Source organism: Pseudochaenichthys georgianus, chromosome 18 (assembly GCF_902827115.2).
Source record: "Pseudochaenichthys georgianus chromosome 18, fPseGeo1.2, whole genome shotgun sequence".
NCBI classification, from domain to species: Eukaryota; Metazoa; Chordata; class Actinopteri; order Perciformes; family Channichthyidae; genus Pseudochaenichthys; species Pseudochaenichthys georgianus.
The window spans coordinates 13,868,221-13,891,022 of NC_047520.1; the positions used below are offsets into that span (position 1 = coordinate 13,868,221).

Here is a 22,802-nt window from a genome sequence, read left to right on the forward strand (position 1 = left end):
TTTAATGGTTGTTTCTAAGTGTTTGAGTGTGTGTGCGTGTGTGTGTGTTTCACTGCGATGTCTTTGTCCTGCTCTGCTGCTGTTCTGGCCTGGGGCCTGTTTATTGTTACTGCCAGGCTCGCAGTGTCCGCAAACGGCGAAGCACAGTTTGTTTTGGTTTATCCGGAGAGGCTGTTTGGAGTTAGGCTGTGGGAAGACCTGATGAGGTCATCAAGGCGAGCCAGGCCAATCGTTTGTATCGGACGCCGCAATCTGCGAGTAAAGGTCGCGTCAACCGAAACCTGTGGGTTTGTTTTCAAATACAGGCCAAGAGCATTTAGCGTTCACAACCGAAGCGATGTATACACACACTCGCACACTCACAAGTTTCCAGTACAAACACTGTAAAAACACCCCAGGAGTGAGAGAGTGAGCCGTATAGACAAAGGGAGAGAGAGAGACCTGGATTCCCATCGCTCTCCTCCCACGCACCTGCGAGCTTTATTCACTCAAGTGTGCAAATGCTCTTTCAATGCTTTTCATCTTTGGGTGGAAGAAAAAACGATGGAGCGAGTAAAGCCAGGAGGAGCAGGAAGCTGGGACAGAGACGGAGGAACGGACCGAGACGGAAAGAGACAAAGAGAATATAAGATCTCTGGAAACTCTGTGAAGTCCCTCGTGCCTCTTTGTGTTCTATATTTATTTTCCGGTTTCAGGTACGCTCGTTTTTTTTGCGCTATCAGTCCTTACACCCGGCGTGTTTGAGAGGAGAGGTGAGGCACTGGGCATGTTTCTCTGCACCCTGCATCATTATCAACAACAAGTATTTCACCTAGATTAGATATGAGCAGGGGCGATAGCATGCACACATGTGTATATGTGTGTGTGTGTGTGTGTGTGTGTGTGTGTGTGTGTGTGTGTGTGTGTGTGTGTGTGTGTGTGTGTGTGTGTCGTGCTGCATGTGTGCCCAGGAACCCAATGATACAGGAATTTTGGCACGATAAGTAGGGGAGAAAATGAATGCAATCTGATACCTGCTGATACCCGCTTCGATGACTGACAGATGTTGAACAGCAGAATCAAATATGACTGCGAGACATTTACGGGACCCTATCAACACAGGATCTGTTGTTTAAAGGGACTTTCCCTAGTTTGTATTTTCCTTTAGCATTTCATCCGATATTCAAATGGACGAGGGTTCATAAGTCGACTGCTTACGGTGCACAAAGCCAGCACCCCCTGGAAAACTTCCATCAATAAACACGTTGGGGCTTTTCTACATCTGTCTTAAACTTGAGTTTTATTGCGTTGCAGTAAAGTGGAAAACAGTCATAAAACCCTTCTGCGGGCTCGCTAATATGCAAGCAGAGGGCCAAATGTGGACCACAGGCCCTACTTTACCCACCTCTCTTCTGCACTCCTGGCAACTGGAGTGTCCAGAGATAGAAACACCTTTATCTCCACACACAGAGCAGACTGATCGATTGACAGCTCCAGCCCGATCGATGACGGTGGCAACACAAGGTCACACACACACACCACACACCACACACACACGAACACACACAAGTCACACGGTGAGAGTTTGACAGGTGAGGGGAGACAGGGGAGTAGCCGATCATAGAGCGCTGGCTACTGATAACTTATTGATAACGTCGCAGATCATGTGCTCCTAATGAAGAACTCACCAGAGCTTCTGTCTACTTAATGAGGCTGAGGGATAATTAAAAACTGTTAATCCTACTGCTCATTCAGAGCCACGTATCTGCAGTGTAGCATGGTGCGCTAACGGCTAATGAACACACTATGGACTGGTCTCTGAATTCAGTTACCGTAAATGTATATGTGTGCATGTAAGGGCACCAATGTATGCGCAAGCCTCAGGGAAATTGTATTTTAATTAACCTATAGCATGACGTGATTTAATTTGCTCACTGCAGGCACACACGGAAAGAGTGTGTGGATGGTGGAGCGGCAGCAGCAGCAGCAGCAGCAGGAGGAAGAAGCAGGGCAGTGGAGGTTAATTTCAAAGTTAAACCCATTACAGATTACCAGTAACGTGCTTGAAGTCCACTGGGTAATGACTTTCCTTTGCCACTGCGATGCACAGTGAATGATATTAAAATCCCACATCATAATTTGTGTTGACGGCAACAACAAGTGGTATCATTGATCACATCTAGAGGAAATCGTTTGTGGCTTGAGGAAATCCAGCGAGCAATATGGCTGAAATCCAAAGTTTCCCCTTTGTTTTTGCGGTCACTAATGCACCACAGATGCCACTGTTTTGTAATCAGATTACTCGAAACCCATTAAATGTAATTCTTTACTTATGTATCCTGTGGAGAGGAGCGAAAGAGTGGGGAAATCGATTAGTCATACCCACTGATTGATGTTTTCATTCATAACACGAGGTCATAGTTTACGTAAACCCATTTCTCTGTGACACTCTCTCCCTCTCTCGCTGTTTTGTCTATCTCTCCCTATGTCTCTCCACCCTTTTTAGTTCCTCCTCCTTCTTTCGTTCGCCATACAAATCCCACCACAGACACACACACACACACAGACATGCTCAGTACATCCACCCAAACCGCAGATCAAGCCTTTCACTGCTTTTAATTAATCCTTTGAAAGCAGGCGCCAGGGCCCTTCGAAACACACACTCCTTGTATGAATGCAGCGGCGCGCACACACACACACACACACACACACACACACACACACACACACACACACACACACACACACACACACACACACACACACACACACACACACACACACACACACACGCACACGCACACGCACACACACACATTCACAATCAGAGAGTAGTCCTGATGACGTGTTTTCTTAATGAGAACTGGGAGAGGAAAGCATCCCCCATGATGTGCAACTTAAAGGAACACTTGGGGGAAATAGAGGAGTTGTTAAACTGGTCCAGGATCAGCTGATTTTCAAAGGGTCAGTTCACCCAAATTGCAAAAAAAAGATCTTTTACTCGCTTTGAATTTGTGGTAGCAAGTCATGCAGACAGTTTTCATTTGATCAGATATTTCCCTGCTGATGTAATCAACAACAACAACTCCAGAATGATGTCCTTGATAATCCTCAGACCTCACTGTGAACTGTTTTTATCTGAAGAAATAGTCCCTATAGCATGGTGACAGTGTGTGCAAAAAAAAACCTACACTGAAAAATGTAAACTTTGACTATAATGAAATTAATTATGTCAACAGGTTCCACATAATTGTATTAGGTTAGTTGAAAGCAATAGTATTAAATTGAACCTATTTTGTTGTATTTGAACTTAATATTATTGCTTTCAACTAACCTAATAAAATGATGTGTCATTTGTTTACATAATACATTTATTTAAGTCAACGTTTAACATTTATTTTCAGTGCATTCTAAGTTGTTCAAAATAAAATGGCACACTGAAAAATATGAAACCTTGACTTTAATTAAATATTAAAGTCAAATAGTATTCTGGCAATAGATTTCACATAACTTAGGTTAGTTCAGGGGCCCTTTTCCACCAATTGTTTTTGTCTGGAGCCGCAACACATATTTGATAGCTTGATAGCTTATAAAGTTGTATATATGTTTATATCATAGACAAAAACTACAGGTTTTTTGCATTTATTATTTATTACATTATAGAAAACTGTTCACCTCTAATAATAAACAAAGAACTCTTATAAGGAGAATAACAAAAAATACACAGGCCTACTAATAAATAAATCAACACAGCACTTGGGGAGTCCTCTGCACATTTGAAGAAAATTCATATAATTAAAATGGGCCCACTTTGAAATAAATAAAACACATAGCTGCACCCTAAAAAGAGTTTACTGATTGAATTATGACTGAAGGTCGTCAGCCGTCTCCCTCTTCCGTGTTTTTCCTCCGATACGTAAAGGCTGCAGCACCTGTGACAACTTCTCTCCCCATATCAAACATACCGGTGAGCCGGCATCGTTTGCTGTGGAAGCAGATAACTCTACCCACGCAGAATTGAACCCTCTGTTCCTCCGATACTTTTATTTTCTTTGATGTATCCGTAGTTCGCTCATCGAGCCGGGGGTCAGGTTATTCGCCTGCAGGAATAGGCGCTGGTGCGGGACCGGAGCAGGAAATGACACATATTTGAGTTGACCTAATTAAAACATTTTTTTTATCATCTCCTCAAAATACAACACACGAAACATTTTCAACCATGCAACAAAATGTAAACAGTCCTACAAATACTTTTATTTTATTTCCTTCTTATTTTTGTCTAAGCTCAAGGGAGCCAGAGTAAAGGGTTCGAGAGCCGCGGGTTGCCGACCCCCGGGCAATAAGTTTAAACACAAAATATAAGTTTCAACCTAATATTATTGCTTTTATCTTACCTAATACAGTTGTATGACATTTGTGGACATAATACATTTAATTCAAGTCAGCATTTCAGTTGTTCTCAGTGTATATAAGTTCATAAATCCAAGCCTGAACACACTTTTGTATATTTCGAGTCAAAACCTTCCACCTCGTACTAAAATAGGCGTACATGACATGACAGGTACTGGTCCCGGATAGCAGTCACACCAATGTCTTTGCCTTTGGAGATTGAGTGATGGAAGTGATGGCCGAAAAAAAAAGGTAGAGGCGGAATCACAAAAAGAGGAGAGATGAGGAAAATTGGGGGCATTAGTAAGAAAAAGTCAAACGATGTAAGTTCAGGGAGGAAAGGAAAGAAGAAGAGGGGAAAGGGAAAGAACAAATGCAAAGAAAATAGATTGAAGAAGACGTCAACAGATAGACGTGTGTGTGTGTGTGTGTGTGTGTGTGTGTGTGTGTGTGTGTGTGTGTGTGTCTGGAATGGGATGTGAGTATCAGTTGACACACAGAGAGAGCTTCTCATCTGCAGGGTGACACTGAAACAACGCGGCCACTTTCAATCACCGTCGCCGCTGTCAGGGGAAATGGAACACACACACACACACACTCTTCCATGTTTAAACACACACACGCATCCACGCCGGCAGTGAATGATTGCGGGCTCACAGTGAACATACATACGACCTCATCCGTGGGTGACCTCTTTCACCCACTCCCGCACAAACACACATCTAATCTTCGTCACACTAACATATGCATGCTCACATCGCCGTACACGGGGGCCTTCTCATAAATATATGCACCCACACACACATTGGCATACAGGCAGGCTTGTGGTTGGATGCACACAAAATAGTCTGAAAATAGCTCACACACATATCGGTTGCACTGAGCGGGTCAGTCGCTGTGGGACTGCAGTGTTGTTGTTGTTGTTGTTGTTGATGCACACTCAGACAGATGGCGGTGTGTGATGGAGGTATGGAATTGGGTTTTTCCTGTGCGGCTAGCATGTGCAGGTATGCATGTGTAGGATGGACATGAAGGTGTGTGTGCGGACATGATGAATGACTCCCAGCGGTGTGTTTAGGGAGCAGGCCCCCCGGGGCTCTGCGGAGAGCCTGGTGCCTGCCGTCGCACAATAGCAGGGATAAACAACCCTCTGCTAATATGAATAATAGAAAAGCTGACTGGGGCCTGCACACTAGAAAAATAAGGACGAGTGTCTGTGCATGTTTGTTTGCGTTTTTGGGGAAAGTGTGTGTCTGTCGAACGTGGTGTGTACAAACTTTATTTTCCGTATCGTTTTCTTCTTCTCTGTTTATCATTCTGGTCCATCCATCTGACTCATTTTGCGAGTGTGTATATTTTATGAATTTGTGTGTCTTTTAATAAGTTTAGTTTAGGCTCTCTGTGTGCAACTCGGGACAGGGTGGGGCTTCGTGTGTGTGTGTGTGTGTGTGTGTGTGTGTGTGTGTGTGTGTGTGTGTGTGTGTGTGTGTGTGTGTGTGTGTGTGTGGTCTAATTGTAGTACAGCACGGGCCGCCGCAGCGCGTGCAGACAGCGATGTTGAAGTGTTCAATAATGCAGAGGTACTCACTGGTTTATTTATCAGGGTTAAGCTGAAATAAATGACACAGAATCCAGATGGGGGAGAGGGAGGGACGAGAGAGGGTGGGAGAAAGAAAGAGTGAGAGACGGATGAAGGGAGAGAAAGATGGGGAACATTAGTGAAACGGAGAGTGAAATAGAGGAGAGAGAAGAGACAATGGAGGAGAGGGAGCGCAGAGATACGGAGCACTGCAGCCCAAATGAGCTGCACCTCTCCGCCACTCTGCGTTAGCTTATGATTCCCTGTGTGTGTGTGTGTGTGTGTGTGTGTGTGTGTGTGTGTGTGTGTGTGTGTGTGTGTGTGTATGTGTGTGTGTGTGAGCGGCACACAACTTTGTTTGCGACTGCAGCCAGGAGAGCAGAAGTGAGAGGGCGGAGGGAGCCGGTGGAAGAGGTGGAGGACCAGGGACTGTGAGAAATCTATATCTGCGGAATATTTGATCAAGTTTAAGCCCTCAGATTTGAGCCTTCAGAAAGGCTCTACAGAATCCACGGACACAGGGGAGAGGAGGGGAGAGGAAGCTGCGGGGGGAGGCAGAGGAGAGGGTGGAGGAGGTGACCACAGTGAGGGGCTTAGAGCGAGGGGAGGGGTTCTGTTCTACAGAGTAATCCCACTGAATTGTAAATGCTCTCTCCATCCCATCTTTACTTCTGTAACAGATGAAGAGATAGACTTGAATACATGTTGGGAGAGTGGTCTTACATCAGATTGAAACATTAAGCGTATCGTACTTTTCTCTTTCGTTGATGTAATGGTGGTTATTGCCCATGTAACCCCTTAACAACATTGTGTAATGATGAGTCTTACAAAATGGCAGTCATTCGTACTACAAGGTCATATAATAACGAGCTTTTACTATGCGGATATCCATCATACTTCTTACCTGAGAAGGGAAAACATTTAGCAAAGTCTGATATAAATGTTACTGTTATAGCCCAGAGAGGAAAGGTGCTTCACAGAACATTGACTTGCTAGAAAAACAAGGATCTCAAGAAGTTGGCACCCATGGAAAACTAAACTACATTAAGTACATTCAAATAAATAACAAAAATAGCTAAATCTCTGGCGACAACTTTACCTCTTAATTCCTTTCCGACCACCATGAATTTAAGTGTAACTAAAAGGACACACTTACTTGTGTGTCCTGTTAGACATTTTTCAACTTCAAATGTGTTAAGGCTTTCACATCTGTTGTGGCCCTCGGGGGACACGCCTCGAGTTCGCTTCCAAGCCAGCCCCTCACAACTATTTTGAGGTGGACCTGCTTTTTTTTCTAGCCTGCAATACAGTTTTCACACTCCACTAAACACGTCGGGTTCTTGGGGGCGAAGCGCCTCGGTTAAACTCTCATGTGTGAAAATAGCCTCAAATAAAAGTGCAAAAGTGGGAAATGGAATAGAATAGGCCAGCAGGGGTTTAGTGCGACGGATCCGACTAATTTCCTCTCCAGAGATAAAGTGTATCTGCGTCTCTCAATGGATACGAGGCAGTGGATGGTAGGAAAGATGACTCTATTAGAAGGACTTCTCCAGTGTTTTAAATGATGAAGTGTTAGATTGCCCCGAGCTTCCCTGCATGCGTCTCCATTACATGCAGGAGAATATGTACCAATACTCAAATAAAGCATACAGTGATAGCACTCGCAACACACTGTACATAGATAGCAGCATTCAAATAAGGCCATGGTGTTTTTTTGGTTAACATAATAAAAGGAGAGAGAGGAGTGAGCTGATGTGAAGTGACACTGCAAGAGAGCGAGGGATATTTGGGGGAGAAAAGAAAGGAGAGAAAAAAAAGATGTGTGTTCAGTGTGAGTAAGAGAATGTGACAGATCGCCTGGCCGATTTAGGTCAGCAATCAGAGCCGCGCTACTGTCTGTGAGATTGGGCTGCATGTGTGTGTGTGTGTGTGTGTGTGTGTGTGTGTGTGTGTGTGTGTGTGTGTGTGTGTGTGTGTGTGTGTGTGTGTGTGTGTGTGATGCTGGTTGGGTGCTTATGTATGTCTGTGTGGGCAGGAGGGAGGGAGGGTGCTTTAGTGGATGTGTGCTTGCATGTTTGTGCAGACTGTGTAGTGTGTGTGTGTGTGTGTGTGTGTGTGTGTGTGTGTGTGTGTGTGTGTGTGTGTGTGTGTGTGTGTGCGCGTGTGTTGGTGGGCTGAGGGGTTGATTGCGTGAGTGAGTGTGAATACGTCTCTCCTGTTAAAGGTCAGACAAGAAGAATCTCTCCCTAATTGGATTGGGCCTGGTTAACATGGTATTATTCATTTAACCTTCCTACACTGTCCGTCTCTCACACACACACACACACACACACACACACACACACACACACACACACACACACACACACACACACACACACACACACACACACACACACACACACACACACACACACGGATACACACACTTTCCCAATAGCAGCTTGACATACAAAGGCATCATTGTGCTGCCGCCTTCTGTTGAGGAACCTTTGGCAGAAAGATGTTACCCGGCAATCATACATGGGGGATTTTAAAAACAAGCGCACCTCTCAGCTGACCTCTGCCATCAGTAGCACACATTAGCCTGCTAATATAGCTTTGATTTAGTGTCCAGGTTCACGCAAACATGACCCCTGATCAACATAATGGAAACGCGGACAGATGCGTAGCCGTACAAAAAACATGTTATGTGTGTGTCTGTGTGTGTTTCTTTCCAACACAAAGTTGTGTGTTTGCTGACACAACTTTGTGATAAACCATCTGTCCTCCCTTTCCTATTTATTGGAATAGTTTTGCATTTCAGATAATAATTGTCTTTATTGCTGAGATTGGAATATGTAAATTGCTGAATGAGGGGATAGTTAGCCTAGCTTAGCATAAAGAGTGAAGATAGTAGGAGACTGCTAGCGGGGTCATCTCCATATATTATTTTAAAGCAATGTTAGCGGTTCTACTTACACTCTTAAGCTTCATTTCTAAAAGGAAATGAGCTGTGTTTAGGCTGTGTTTAGCCTAGCTTAGCAAACACTGATGTAGAGTCAAACAGCTAGCATCCTGACTTAGAAGCTACATGTTGTATTTATTTTTATAGTAACACTTTCAGAAAGATAACAATTTAGTGTATTTTCATGGAACTAGTCCTTCAAGAGAAAGACATCACACACACACACACACACACACACACACACACACACACACACACACACACACACACACACACACACACACACACACACACACACACACACACACACACACACACACACACACACACACACACACACACACACACACGCGCTGCTGTCAGTTGTTATGGGTGTAGTTTCTATAACTAACAGGCGTGATCTTTGCCATGTGTGACGGAGATTATGGTGTTCTTGGAGTCGGATTGGACCCGGCAGCTGTTCAGCAGAGGAAGAGGAGGAGGAGGAAAAGTGAGAGTAAATTACATACAAGCTAGAATAATTTGCGCATGTAGCAGAAGAGAGGGAAGCATTGAAGGATTGTCTGCGGACGGACTGATGAGAGGATTTGTGTGTCGAAGAAGACGGTGTTGACACTCAGTGGAGCAACAAGGCCCAAGGCTCAAAGACACAAGGACAAACAATCAGCTGCAAATTCTTTTTAACCACCATTTAAGCGGCCCTAATTACTCCAAAAAAGCTCCACAAAGAACATCATTATCTCTCCGCGCTCATGCACGTGCGCGCCGCGTGCACATGCACTCCACTTGTTTATTAAAGAGAGATTTGTTAGCTTACTAGCTGTTTACTAATCGTCATTGTTGCGAGTTACTTTGGGTGCATTTCACCAATAAAACAAGCCTCTCTCTCTCTCTCTCCCTCTCCCTCTCTCTCTCTCTCTCTCTCTCTCTCTCCCTCACAGCCTGGCTCATTTTATCTCTGGGGTCAACTCAAGCCAAAAAGCTTAATTTGATGCATGTTGTCTACACTGGAGAGCCAATGGTTTTGATAATTGTTTAAAATGCACAAAAACCATGAGCCAAAAGCGCTGGGATGTGGAGCGAGCGCTGGAACTAATGGTCCTGATGTTGTCATGGTCCCTGTAAGTCTGTGTGACGTGCTTCGAGGGGGCCAGACGGGGCGAGGCTCTACGGTCGCAAATCAGCGGCATGGTTTGGCATCTTGAATGTCACATGGGGCGGAGCGCCGAGTAAGTGATACAGTAAAGACTTTCAGATGAAGACTGCTTCAAGGAGTCCCCGTAGGTCTAATATTAATCCTTAGGGTTCCCTCTGGGGAGGCTTATCATCCATATTAGTACCACACATCTGCCACTGCTATATACGCTTATTATATATTGATGACCAGGGATGGGGTGGGGATTTGGATAATTGAATACCCTCATCATGAAGGGGAGCGTTTTGGTCTCGTTTCTCCACTTCAGACTACCTCAAGTGGATGGGGGAAGGTGGATCTGGTGTGTGTGTGTGTGTGTGTGTGTGTGTGTGTGTGTGTGTGTGTGTGTGTGTGTGTGTGTGTGTGTGTGTGTGTGTGAGTGTGTGAGAGACCCTTTTGTCCGCCTGATGGAGATCCAGGCCCTAACCACAGCTCCAGCCCCGCTAACCACTGGTTTAATATATGCAATTAAGACGCTAATTAGAGTAATTAATTCAGCCGGGGCCACGGCCCAGCCTGGCCCCTATTCACCGCTTTGGAACTGCCATAATCCCCCACTCCCTCCACACACACTACACAAGGAACAACACACACTCAGACACCGCTATGCCCTCATTATGAGCGGGGTCTTTGTTGGCTGTGTGTGTGTGGTGCCAGAGAAGTCGGGAGATGAAGAAAAGGGCGTAAATAAAGACAGAGGAAAAGTGAGGCAGTCAGTCGGGCATAATGAGTGAAAACAGTGAACTAATTCATTGGCACCTCCAGCCTCGCTCCGCTGCTCTCTTGGTGGAGAGAAAGGCCCTGTTGTGGCATCTTACCTCGTCTGTAGCAACAGTTCTGCTGTCACTGCCTCTGCAATATGGCCGCCTGGGAGGGAAGACGAGGTTTAAAGGAGAACGGTCTCTTTTATTGGTTTAACCTTTATTTATCCCGGTGTGTCCCATCGAAGATTTAGCACTACGACATTATTGCATGTCCGTTTTTAAATTATTTCCAGCGTTAATTAAGAATAAAGACCTATTTTGTATTTGAGTTGTACAATATAACAATGTGAACTGGGTAGTTTATTAGTCTTTAGTGATTTATCCACACGCCATAACCTTTGATAGTGTGCGTCTGTGCTCGGCTCGCGCACAGAAAGAAGAGTAATTCCAGGTTTGTTGTTTTTGGAGCGCGATTAGGAAATGTGTGATGAATTGAAGATTAGAGCAGCGGGACAGATTTACGGCGCTGCTCTAAAGGGATTACCGATAAAGTAATCGAAGGAATTTTGGCGGCGGCTCTCGGGGAGAAAAAGGTCGCTCAGCCCACAAATATGACATCGAGTGACACATTAGTCATAGTTTATTTAGAGCTGGCGCATTATGTGAGATGCTAACACGATTCTGCCTATTTAGCTGGATTTGTGCTTCCTTTTTTAGCATTGAGTATTCCCGGGGAACGGATATTTTTAGCTAAGCATCCCTCATTGAAGACGTTGAAGAGCACTCTTTTCCCAGAGTGTCGAGTACATCACACGTATCAATCCGTACCGCCGCAAATCAGGTGTTGTTATGTGAGATTTTGACAGTCAGTTTGTATGTTGGAAATGTCTCCCATCTGCCATGTTTTAGCACTTTTTTTTCCCTTTTTTGCAAAGCCTCTAAAAGAACTCCTTGGAGGTAAGAGTAGTGGGCTCTAACGGGAGGTGTTGGTACGTGAGCTGTCAGGGCTGTGTGTGAATGGGAAGTTTAAATATGAATTAGCCTGAGCTGTTTTTACACTCAAACCTCAAACTTGACCCTGTTAAAAGTGGCACTCTCTTTCTCTCCCCTGCATCCCCGTCTTGTTCTGTGTTGTTGTCATCCCGCATGTCTGTCGCCGTGTCTTCGGCTCTCTGCGCGGCACACTCATTACTCTTTCAGTTGCTCTCCCTGCTGCAACTCCAAGATAGCACGGAAAGAAGTGAGCGGTGAAGAGATACATGCATTCCTTCCACTATCAGATCTCGCGGAATGATGACTTTTTTTCACTTGCAAATTGAACATGCATGAGTCAAAAGATGAAATCAGAAAATGAAAATATGGCTCTGGTTTCCAGATGAGGGCAAAAACGATATTTTTCAATCAGCAAAATCATCATAGTGGAAAATGCACTTAAAATAAAATGTTGGTTTTAAAACTAAAACATGTGATTTGTTACACACCTCTTACTTTAGTTCTTTTGACAAATAAAACGATCAATGCTCAGTCACTCCATGTAAAGTAGAGTTTTAACGTAACAAGTTAAATATGTGTGAACTTTAGTAAGATTTACAAGTTACAGTTGCAACAGGTTTGTTCTCCACTCTCCTTCTCTCCTGAACAGACCCTGTGTTGTATTCTTTACTCTGGCAGTGTGAGAAGGATGTTACGAGGCTAATAAAGCTCGTTGAACTTGAACACTGAGGTGACAGAAAGAGACTGACAGTTATCTTTCATCCGTTGGATTAAATAAAATCCACATCAGACAGACACGACCTCAAACAGACGTCAGGACAGCACCTCGAGGAACCTTGCACTAATGAGCACACACACACAGGTTTTTCCAGTCCCGCGTGCCCCGACAGCCGTGGAGGATTTCACTTAAGCAAACTAGACGAGGAGATTAGACGTTTAAAACACACATTTTGGGGAGGAGACGCAGACAGATTGCATTTTATGCATCGACCGTGGGACGCAAAACAGATTTAAGACGCGCACATAAACACACTTCAGAACTGAAGACAGACTGACACATGCAGAGTGCAAATATACATCCCCCCCATTTCTGAAAAGAAGTGACAAGCATGAGCATGCATGTGCAAATAAACACACACGGAGGAAAACAGACAGACTGCCGTACACAGCTAAGAGCACAGCTTCCAGCAGGCTGCTTTAATCACAGAGAAGCTAAACAAACAACTGTCATCGCTCTCCTTCTCTCACTGCTGCACACATATAGGGAGGGATACACGCCGACACACACACACTCAGTATACACGCACACACACACACACACATTCAGTATACACGCACGCACACACACACACACACATTCAGTATACACGCACACACACACACACACACATTCAGTATACACGCACGCACACACACACACACATTCAGTATACACGCACACACACACATTCAGTATACACGCACACACACACACACACACACACACACACACACACACACACACACACACACACACACACACACACACACACACACACACACACACACACACACACACACACACACACACACACACACACACACACACACACACACACACACACACAAGCTGTATATAATTGCCCTATGCTTTCTGCTGTCCATCATCTTCCCCTTCATATCTCACCCTTCTTCTTTCCACTTTCCCTCTCTCCAATCTCTCCCTGGAGCAGTACGCAGGCACAGATGTCAAGATGTATTATTTCGGCTGGCTGGCTCTCCTGTGTGTGTGTGTGTGTGTGTGTGTGTGTGTGTGTGTGTGTGTGTGTGTGTGTGTGTGTGTGTGTGTGTGTGTGTGTGTGTGTGTGTGTTTGTTTGTTTCTCCTGCTTTCCTCTTTTGGAAACAAGAATAATGGTGGGGGTGGTAAGTAACAGGAAGGGGGCTGTACTGGCAGGGTTTAGTCAAACATTTCTGTGATATATTCCCATATAGGCATACATTACAAAAGGACACACACACACACACACACACGCACGCACACACACACAGGCATAACTCTGTGTTACAGTCATGGTTCAAGGACATGTAAGGTAAGTATGCACATTGAATTGAATCTGTGTTGATCCATTAGAAGGACCTCCATGCTCGTCAGGATTGTGTTGAAGCTGAGTCTTGGCTGGTGTTTTTAAACACTACAACTGAGCCAGGTTTAAAGTGCTCCTGTGTGTGTGTGTGTGTGTGTGTGTGTGTGTGTGTGTGTGTGTGTGTGTGTGTGTGTGTGTGTGTGTGTGTGTGTGTGTGTGTGTGTGTGTGTGTGTGTGTGTGTGTGTGTGTGTGTGTGTGTGTGTGTGTGTGTGTGTGTGTACACACAGTGTCTACAGACTATGACGTAGCAGCTGGGTGAAAGAAAGGCATGCACTGAAAGAACAAAAACCTAAGGAAGAAAGAAAGGAGAGACTGTTTCTATGTCTCCAATTCTTTCTTGATATTCGAGTCAGGGCCCAAAATTAAAGGGGCCTATTATGTGTTTTTCAGTGTTCCTTTCCTGTAGTGTGTTTATATATATCGTGTGTGCATGTAAATGGTCTGCAAAGGCTAAAATCCCAAAGTTCCCTCCATAGTGACATACGTAACACTCGCGCCTCTATTGGCTAGTGCTCCAACACATTTGTGATAGGCTAAGGGGCGGGGCATCTCTAAGCAGTTGACTAATCACAACAGAGCCAAAGAAATAACCAATCAGAGCGGACTGGACTCTGGTTTCAGACAGAGGGTGAAAAGAGGTGCTGCAGCACAAGCAGTATGAGAAAAATGTAAAGCATTTAAACATGTCACACTAGAGCAGGGGTGGGGAACCTCCGGCCTCCGGGCCGTGAGACAATTTGGTACGGCCCTCGAGGTAATTTATAAACACACGCAAAAAATAAAAAAATGAAAGAAATCTAGACCGCAAACAAATTAAACAAGCGAGTGCCTGTTTTTCCTGGCCAAGGTCAGGGTCCTTGAACACAACACGAGCCTAACGTGTCATCACGTGGTATATGTCTCGACTGACAGGGGTGCAGTTCTGACGGAGAGCACCAGAACGCCACTCCAGCACTTCAGAAATTGCAGTACCGATAAGTCCATACACATGCCGCAGTTTCTGCGTGTCTGTGTCTTTAGTTGAAAGCCCAGTGGCGATCTGCTCATCTGTCATACAGATCAGACAGTCAATAACCGTGTTGTTATCATTAGCATCTGGTTAGCTAGCTATGCTAACGAATATAAGAAGCTTTTTCTACAACCAGTGAGGTAAAGGCACATCTTTATATGATCATTATAGTTATAAAAAAAATAAGAGAATAAAGTAAACAGGTATAAAATACTATATGACAGTTATTAATAAAGAAGAATACAGTTTGAAAGGGGAGTGATTTGTCAAATATCCATAAATTAAAAGAAAATCTGCTTACAGTTGTGTTTGGGTGTTGAGAGATGTGTCCATAGATCTCCTAATGTTGCTCTCAAAGTGCACCAGATTGATGCTTTTAACTTCAACATTTAAAAAAATCTTCCCAGGGGAGCACGCCACACCCTGCACGTGCATGCATACGCGAGTCATGGTGAGATATCTGGATTAAGAGGTTGCTTTTTCTTTGCACAGAATGAAATGAATGGGCTGTGATTTAGTTTTTTTAAGCAGAGATCAATAACTTGTACGGCCCTCTGAGGATATTGTAAAAATTGAAATGTCCCTTGAGAGGAAAAAGGTTCCCCACCCCTGCACTAGAGGCACTAAATACTACGATTAACCTGAAAATAGGTACGATAGGGCCCCTTTAATGGTGGCAGCGCAGCGGCCCCTGACATGGTAATAAATCATAATGGAAAAAGTAATGGAATGATTATTGGAGTCGGCTTTTGACGCCATCAGAGAAAAAGTGTAAAAATATATTTGAGTTTTTCTCATCACCACGACAACCCCTCTTTGCCATCATTATACATCGTTTAGCTCGCCCACCCAAACTCAAAAAAGATTCCATTGTGCTTTTTGCTCTGTATCGGCCTCTAGATCAAGACCTAACGTTTTTCCAGCCTTTAAGTGCAATCTATTTTCCTTTAGCTGGCCAGCCAACGACAGAGTGCAGCCAAGAGCTTTAGAGAAGCTTAATGATGTTTAATGCAGATTAGTATTTTAGCTACACTCCTAAATAAAGTTTTCCTTAATGGAAAATCCAATAGTTTCAAAGGTCTTTCCTATAGGTCTCGTCCCACCTCTGCAGTGGGCAGGGCTGTATCACTTTGTCAGCATAGAGAGTGCGACAGTAATAATTAGCTGTGTGTGTGTGTGTGTGTGTGTGTGTGTGTGTGTGTGTGTGTGTGTGTGTGTGTGTGTGTGTTGCCATTAGATATGAGGGACCCAGGTATGCATGTTTATTAGACGGCGGACCTCAGATTTGCACTCGGCTCATTAAAACGTTTGATTGTGTTGCCGTCTGAGCGTTTATCACACGCGCGCAAACAAACATGCACTGGCAGTTTCTTGTCCTTTCTGAGCTCTGGTGGAGTTCATTAAAAGCCTTAATTAGACTGACAGTTATGTTTAATTACAGTCTTTAAGATGTACAGCTCCTCGGCAGGCCCACTCCTTCACTGCCTCCTTTCAAAAGTCATTGTCTGGAGGGCGAAACTGTGTGTGCGTGTGTGTGTTCTAACTCCTGTAAGTTCTGGGTCTTTGACATTTGCCATCTATAACACCCCGAAAGGAGTGACATTTATGAGGCCATCTTCTCTAACAGCTCCTGCCTCCCATTGATTCTGCCTTTTCCCGTCTTTCTCGCACATTTTCACCCTCACTCTTCCTCCTCCTCCTCCTCCTTCACACCCCTTCTTCTTCATTTAGAAAGCCCTCCCCTCTGCCCGCCGCCATCTTCCCACTTGCTTTCTCTCCCTCCTGCTCCATGCCACAGATCGCTGTCACGTTCCTCCCTTCAGACCGTTGACCCACTTCTTCTTTTTTCTGCATCATTCATAGCTTCCTGTTTTACCAGACGTGTGTCCTTCAGTCGAGCATCATCCCTCCCCTTCCTGCTTGCCAGTTTTACCGAAAGAAGCATAATAAGAAATAGACTTGACGTTATTTGACCGCCCCGTCCTTCAGAAAAGCTTTTATATAATCTCCACATTTTCCACCTGTGACTTTATTTTTCAAAATACAGATGGATGGGTATGATGCACTTCAAGGTATTGTTTTTTAAGTGTTTTTCCAACATCATCAAGGGAACATTGAAGAACGATTGAAAATATCAGCTCATAAAAAAACCCCATGAGGGTCAAACTGTATTCTCATCGCTCCCCAAACTGTATCACGCCAATTTTGTTCGCAATATCTCTGCAGTCTGAAAGTCACCATCAGCTACAAAGTTGATTCAAAGTCACTTATATTGAGGGGATCTGACAGCTCAGCGTCCCAGAGGAAAGTTTTGGCTTCGGATACACACAGTGTTTGAAAAGCTGTTATTCTACTCGAAGGGTCCGTACCCCGTGGCAGAGCAGAACGCACGCGGCGAAGGGTCGCATCCTCGCCGTCTTCGGCATGTTCGTGGCGAGGTGCCAATGCTGTAATCCTGCAGTGACAGACAATGTCACAGCTAGGTTCTGCCTGAGAGGAAGCCCCGACAAAGAATGGGGACGGCAGGAAGGCTGGAAACATAAAGGCAATAATTGAAAGGAGAGGCAGAAGGAAATGTCAGAGAGGAGGGAAAGCTACAGCGAGGAGAGAGTGATTTCTGCAAGAGACAGCTTTTTTTCCACCTCCTCCCCCAGTGATGAAAGTATGACAAAGTGACAGGAGACGCGTAACTGCGACTTAGGTGTAGTTGTATCCTGTTTTCCTCTTCGCTGCACTGAACGTATGCCTAAATTGAGACTGTAAATCAGGCTAATGTGAAACTGAGGGCCTTAAGAGTGTGAATGTGTGCTCAGGTGTGTGTGTGTGTGTGTGTGTGTGTGTGTGTGCGCGCGCGTGCGTGCGGGAGCGTGGCGTGGAAGGTTTGAGGTCGACTTACTGCCCTAAAAAAGAAGTAAACAGGATGAGTGATGGAAGCATTAAAGTAAGAAAAGGAGAGAAAGAAATCCCTACAGGACTATTAGTCATGTGTCGTGTCTCACCCCCTGTATGTGTGTGTGCACGTGCGTGCGCTCAGGTGTGTGTGTGTGTGTGTGTGTGGCCTAGCATTACTATACTTGCGGGGACCTAAATCTGTTTACACAGTCACGTGTGGGGACTCGCTTCCCTTATGGGGACAAATTGGAGGTCCCCATGAGGGGGATCATTAATTTTAGGGTGAAGACTTGGTTAGGGTAAGGGTAAGGTTAAGGGTTAGGGTAAGGGTAAGGTTAAGGGTAAGGGTTAGGCATGTGTTGGTTATGGTTAAGGTTAGGATAAGTCTCCAGGAAATGCATGTAAGTCAATGTAATGTCCCCTGAAGTGGTGTGTGTGTGTGCGTGTGCGTGCGTGCGTGCGTGTGTGTGTGTGTGTGTGTGTGTGTGTGTGTGTGTGTGTGTGTCCACTCAGACAAAACACTTAGCCCCAGGCACCATGAGCTGAGATAGGAAGGATGAAGGCACCAAGAATGTTGGAAATGTATTGTCACACAAGTCTGCTGAGCGACTTGACAAATACACATTCATCAAAGTCCTCACTGTTGATCCTGAGCCTGTTCAAAGCGACTCCTTCAGTCTCACTGCCAGCAGACGCCGAGTGTTTCGCCTTCATTGGAAAAAGAGAAGCACGGAGGGGAAAGAGGGAAGTGAGTGATGGACTTCTCCGGTGTAACCCAGATCCAGGCAGCCGCAGGAGGAGTGGACAACCGGAGGTGTTTCGTTTTTATTCTGGGAGCGACTTGGGAATAAAAGAGGCTGGGTAGAAGAAGGAAAAAAAACATGAGCCGAGAGCAGGAGAGAAGGAACGACGCCGACTACGGCGCTGACCCATTTCTACAGGCCTCCAATCAGGAGCCTGATATAACGCAGACAAAGCTACCCGCACGTCAACCTTAAGACGGACACATGACACCAGACAGTGGAACACACACACACACACACACACACACACACACACACACACACACACACACACACACACACACACACACACACACACACACACACACACACACACACACACACACACACACACACACACACACACACACACACACACACACACACACACACACACACACACACACACACACACAACTTTGACTTCTTACATGTTGAACCCAAATACCTGTACTTTCTACTTCTCACATGTTGAACTCAAATACCTGTACTTTCTACTTCTTACATGTTGAACTCAAATACCTGTACTTTCTACTTCTCACATGTTGAACTCAAATACCTGTACTTTCTACTTCTTACATGTTGAACTCAAATACCTGTACTTTCTACTTCTTACATGTTGAACCCAAATACCTGTACTTTCTACTTCTTACATGTTGAACTCAAATACCTGTACTTTCTACTTCTCACATGTGGAATCCAAATACCTGTACTTTATTATTATTGTTCTATTAATATAAAGGGAGGTTAGGTACTCTTTAAAACAGCTGCTAGCTATGGGTACTTTCTACTGAAGTACATTTCAAAGCCCTCTTTACTTTCACTTGAGTAAAGAAGTTTAGTCAGTACTTCTACTTTCACCAGAGTATTTTTAAACACGAGTATCTGCACTTCTACTTGAGTAAAGGATGTGTGTACTTTTGCCATCTCTGGTCTGCAGGCAGTCAGACTCCACGCGATAGCTTCAAGTGTTACTTATCATTCTGTGCGACTGCATCACCTCAGCCGACTCTGGGAACATGTCACGTTCAGACATTCAAACGCGACCGTGAACTCCTCTTCTCCACTGTTGGGGTGCGTACTGAGGCGCAGCTATAAAGGCTCTGCGCTCCTTTTTTAAAAGCCTTTTTTTTTTTAAATCAGTGCAATAGAAGTCACTCAGGGATTCACTGATAAGTATTCATTAAGTATTGATAAGTAGTCATTGAAGTATTCATTCAATATGCATGGAGGTCCACTCCGAGGTGCACTTGACAAGGAGTACAGAGATAGCAGTTTCTATGAGGTTTGAGGGGGGGGTGAACGGATACTCACAACACACGCGCATCACGCAGAATGCCCTCGTTGCCCCGGGACGGCAACATTGACCCAGTTGTAAGGAACATTGGTCGTGGCTGTCCTACATGGCCAGCACTTTAGTGGCGTTACACAAGGCTCATCCACCCGGCCTCTTCATAATGGCTCCCTTTTTTCTTCCTCCACGCTTTGTGCCTCTCTTTCTTTCTTTTGGTCCATTATGCATGTCCATGCTCCGGCAGTTTCATTTATTTGGCATGGATTATTTTGTGCGAAATGGGCAGTCAGGCTTATTACGTATTACGTCCACAATTTGTTTCTCGTCATTTAATTAACGTGAGAATGAATGGGACGAAATGGGCCTATGTGTTTATGCCTACTGATGACTTATCCCCCCCCCTCCTCCTCCTCCTCTTCATCCCTCTCTCTGACAGTGACAATGACCCATCTCTGCCCTATATAAATATCTTATATAGAGGACGTAAGCAGCTTTAGGGGTTTTGTGTAGATTACTTATTGATGCGCAGGGATAAACTGACCATACTGTGGCATCATTAACTCGCTGTGCATCAAACCAGATTACCAGTCTCTCATCAAAGCGACACAATGTCCTTTGCGCACAGAAGTGAGCACACATACAACATGACAATACCTAAATGGATTATAAGCCGTGCTCATAAATCATGACATCGATTTGAGTCAACAATGCGGCGGGAAACAGCAGCACTTTTCAGGCTTCCAACGGCATTTCTCACTCCGAACTAAACCCCTTAAAATGGCAGCGGATGTGTCACGAGCAATCATCCTCTCCCTCGGCGCTGTGCGTGCATCGGTGTGTGTCAGAAGCGGAGATCAGGTGCGCCCCTCACTCCAGTCCTCCCTTTTGCAGAACTCCGACGGGCGGTGGGAGGGCGGAGGCGGGGGTGGAGGCTACTGTGCCGTGGCCCAGTTTGTTGTGTGTTTTGGTGCTGGAGATTAACACGATGTGATTGTGAGTCGCCCACCCTCCGAGAGCACGGGACATCGGAAGATGGAGAGACAGAGGGAGGGAGGGGTAAAGGAGAGAGAGAGGGCGAATGTAGAGGCGGGCAGGGGGGGTGATTGTAATAGAACAGGATGGATGGAAAACGAATAACTGCTGAGAATTCAAATGTCATCGGGAATAGAGACACTGAGATCATGTCCCCTTCGCTCGATTGTGTGAATGATGTGTTTGACATGTTTTGAGGTAATAGTGGAGGCATGTGTGACATTGGGGGCTTGCGTGACATTCTCTCTGACTGTATGCGCCTTGGTCAGCATGTGACACATCATGTGAGTTCAACCTGTGACCATGACTTGGCTCCTCGTTGTCCCTGCAAAAGAACTGATGACAATTTCACATAAGTTAGCTTTTTTACAAGCGTGGATGTCAAGTGTCTACATGTTAATCACATTTGCACAGAGTAGAAATTAAAGTGGAAATGATCAGGAATCAGCCACTTCCAGCTGAAATATGGCTTTAATTTGTTCAGGCACAAAGTCATTAAATTCATCGTACCATCTCATAATGCACGGGTCAAATTAAATGTCGCACTCTGTAAACATTTAAGATGTTTTTAAACAGTAACCATAGTACCCACGGTATCCTTAACACTAGAACCGCCAGAGGTCGCTGTATACCTAAAATCGCCAACGCGTCAAATGTACCCGCTATTGATTTGAAAGGTACAATGTTCTTTTATTTACTTATACCAATAGAATCTGTGGACTCTCGGCTTTTCATATGATATAGTTTGTGCAGATAGCATGAAGTATATAATATCGCTACAGTGCTGATTTAAACGCTTGGTGTTAGACTTGTGTTTTGTTTAGGTACAAATCTCTCTCTATCTATAACTATCTATAACTACCTATCTGTCTATCTCTCTATGGCAATTTTTTGGGCGATCTGACTTCATATTGACAATTTCTAACGACAGAGGGTGCCAGATAACACACTTTCAGGAAAAGTCACAGACTAGGAGACTTTATTATTTTATTGAAAAAAAGTTACATCCAATCAAAAAACAGCTGCGGGTAAAATTGACCCCGTTGGCGGTTCTAGTGTTAAATGCCTTATCTGTGTTTTCCTAAAGGCCCTGTCACACTGTCCCGAAATTCGGCTGTGATCGTAGCAACATCGGGCCATTCGTGAGGGCATCTAAGCCATCGTATGACCGCCGGTGGAGTTTCTCAGGCTCCGGCAGCAACTTCGTGAGCGGCAACTTCGTAAGGCACTCGTGAGGGCATCTTGTCAAATCGTGTCATCTTCGTCTTATCATCGGTGCATTCACATTCACTCTGATCGGGGCGAATGCCCGATGGCACCGAGGATAACAAGATGGCCTCACGATGGCCTTACGAAGGGCAAAATTGACACACGAATTCAACACGAAAATGAACCTTCGCAAGGTCCTTCGGCAATTTTTTGGCATGCCAAAGATTTTGCCTCCGCTCACGAAGTTGGAGCCTGAGAAACTCCGCCAGCGGTCATACGATGGCTTAAGATGCCCTCACGAACGGCCCGATGTTGCTACGATCACAGCCGAATGTGAACATTTCCTTTATCGTGTGTCCATCGGGTTGTTTTATTGCACAACAAAATAATGTAAATATATTATGTAAATAACCCAATTTGTGTTCTGTGAAACGAAAAAGGATATAATATATTATTTTGAAGGACAGTTGACAGGAAATTGTTGTTGTTATGGAAACAACATTACGGAGAAAACGTAATATTTTCTACATATAAAGACGGATAAAGTAAAGAACAAAGTCTGAAGATATCAGTACAGTATCATAGTACTGTAACATTATTGTTTGTGGTACTTTCGTTGCAGTTGTATGTCTTAAATGTAATGTAAATGTTGCCTTCATGTGTGGTTCGGGGC

The 22,802-nt window shown here is 44.7% G+C and overlaps 1 protein-coding gene across 1 annotated transcript in view; it reads left to right on the top strand.

Annotated features, from left to right (window-relative positions):
* Nucleotides 1-22,802, top strand: part of efnb3b (ephrin-B3b) — a 75,637-nt gene that overhangs the window by 36,966 nt on the left and 15,869 nt on the right. The gene's annotated exons all lie outside the window — the stretch shown is intronic.